This window comes from Triticum dicoccoides, chromosome 1B (assembly GCF_002162155.2).
Source record: "Triticum dicoccoides isolate Atlit2015 ecotype Zavitan chromosome 1B, WEW_v2.0, whole genome shotgun sequence".
Classification (NCBI taxonomy): domain Eukaryota; kingdom Viridiplantae; phylum Streptophyta; class Magnoliopsida; order Poales; family Poaceae; genus Triticum; species Triticum dicoccoides.
Genome location: NC_041381.1, coordinates 56059181 through 56062065, shown reverse-complemented (window position 1 = coordinate 56062065; position 2885 = coordinate 56059181).

The following is a 2885-nucleotide window of genomic DNA, read 5'->3' as shown; positions in this document are numbered from 1 at the left end:
GTTTCAGTTAGCAGCAGTAGTGAAGGAATCGCTCGATCAGGTTCAGTTAACAGCCATCGATCGATCGCTCGGGTTCAGTAACGCGTAGCCTGCAGTGCAATCGCTCGGGTTAAGTTAGAGCCCAACGCCTCGCTCGGGTTTAGTTAGAGCCAACGCCTCGCACACACGCGGGTACATGTACGAGAGAAACGCGCATCGCTTGGCCCCCGACCACCCACCATAACCGGGAACTCCCCGAAATTTTCCTCGCCCTCGCTTCTACCATGATTTTTTCCATCATGGACGGCCCAAAGAATGTCATGCAGCTGCGTCTCCGGCCCGCCCAGGACGAAAAGCCCATTTTCTGTCATGATTTTTTGTCATAGAAGTAGGAGCCCACCACATCTATGATGATACAGGGTTTTGTCACAATTATCGTCATAGAAGTGTCATATGTATGACAGAAAAAAATTTCGTTCGGCCCAAAATGTCACGGATGTGTCTTTTTTTGTAGTGAATTTTGCATTTTGAATACAGATAAACTATGGAGTTCAAATAATTTCAAAAAAATGAAATCCCTATGTAACAGATGAGTTTCTGTATGAAACCCTGATACTTCGAAAGAGATTGTCTGTTTTGTACACGAAGTGCATCCAGTTTTTGCCGTAAGCCTCTGTACTTTGTCGCACATGCTATGTGGGTGAAATGATGATACCATGCCAACTTGGAACCTTTTCAGAGTTCATTTCAAATGCTTTTCAATTTTATGGTCTTATAGCTCAAAATAATGAGTAAATGCATGAAAAATAATAAATGAAGTCAGAAAGGGTTGTAAATTGATGATGTGGCGTTGAATGGTGCATTTTGAACACAGATAAACTATGGAGTTCAAATAAGTTCAAAAAAATGAAATCCCTTTGTAACAGACGAGTTTCCGTATGAAACCCCGATACTTCGAAAGAGATTGTCTGTTTTGTACACGAAGTGCATCCAGTTTTTGCCGTAAGCCTCTATACTTTCTCGCACATGCTATGTGGGTGAAATGATGTTATCATGCCAACTTGGAACCTTTTCAGAGTTCATTGCAAATGCTTTTCAATTTCATGGTCTTATAGCTCAAAATAATGAGTAGCATGAAAAATAACAAATGAAGTCAGAAAGGGTTGTCAATTGATGATGTGGCTTTGAATGGTGCATGTTGAACACAGATAAACTATGGAGTTCAAATAAGTTCAAAAAAATGAAATCCCTTTGTAACAGATGAGTTTCCATATAAAACCCTGATATTTCGAAAGAGATTGTCTGTTTTGTACACGAAGTGCATCGAGTTTTTTCCGTAAGCCTCTGTACTTTCTCGCACATGCTATGTGGGTGAAATGATGATACCATGCCAACTTGGAACCTTTTCAGAGTTCATTGCAAATGCTTTTTAATTTCATGGTCTTATAGCTCAAAATAATGAGTAAATGCATGAAAAATAACAAATGAAGTCAGAAAGGGTTGTAAATTGATGATGTGGCTTTGAATGGTGCATTTTGAACACAATTAAACTATGGAGTTCAAATAAGTTCAAAAAAATGAATCCCTTTGTAATAGACGAGTTTCCGTATGAACCCTGATACTTCGAAAGAGATTGTCTGTTTTGTACACGAATTGCATCCAGTTTTTGTCGTAAGCCTCTGTACTTTCTCGCACATGCTATGTTGGTGAAATGATGTTACCATGCCAACTTGGAACCTTTTCAGAGTTTATTTCAAATGCTTTTCAATTTCATGGTCTTATAGCTCAAAATAATCAGTAAATGCATGAAAAATAACAAATGAAGTCAGAAACAAAATAAAATAAAATAAATAAGTAATTTGAAACAAAATAATATAAAACTTAATAAAATAGATAAGTAGAAACAAAATAAAATAAACTTTAATAACATAAATAAAATTTATGAAACTAAAATTATCAAAGTATTTTCTATTCAAAACATTATAAGCAACCTCTAGTATTATTGAAACTAAAATTATATAAAATTGATGCAACTAAAATTATCAAAGTATTTTCTGTTCAAAATCATTAAAAGCAAAAAGAATTATCATAAAATAAAATTAATAAGTAATTCTAAACAAAATAAAATAAAATAAATAACTATTTTGTTGTAAGTAGAAACAAAACAAAATAAATAAAGCAAAAAAGAAAACAAAAAAACTAGGAAAAAATAAAAAAATTGCCACCAACTCGGCCACCATGGCCTGAATACGAATAGAAACCCATCCATGGGCTAGGATTGAGGCCCGTAGAAGGCCCAGAAGGCCCATCAGGCATAGTTGTAATAATTAGGCCCGTAAGCCTAGAATGGAGAGGAACTCGAGAGGGGTGCGGCAATGGGGCTTATAAACCACTACGCGCCCCTCTCAACTAGAGAGGTGGGACTAAACTTTGGCCGCGACGCGGGCAGCACAGGAGCCTTTGGTCCCGGTTGGTGGCACCAACCGGGACTAAAGGGAGTGCATTGGTACCGATTCGTGGCACCAACCAGTACCAATGCCCCCCCTATAGTCCCGGTTGGTGCCACCAACGGGGACCAAAGGCCTCTGCTTCCCACCCTTTGGGCTGCTGAAAAGAGAGCTTTGGTCCCGGTTGGTGGCACCAACCGGGACTAAAGGGTGGCATTGGTCCCGGTTGGTGCCAAGAACCGGGACCAAAGCCTTTGCTATATAAGAAACACTTAGCAGTTTCCGCAAAAATCACTTCTTCTCCGCCCGACGCCCCCACTCTGCTCCTCGTCGCCGTCGCCGCCGAGCCCTGCCCCGACGCCGTCGCCGCTTAGCCCTGCCCCGATGCCGTCAAACGCGCCCTCGCCCGACGCCCTCGCCCGACGCCCTCGCCGCTCACCGCCCTGCCCCGACGTTGTC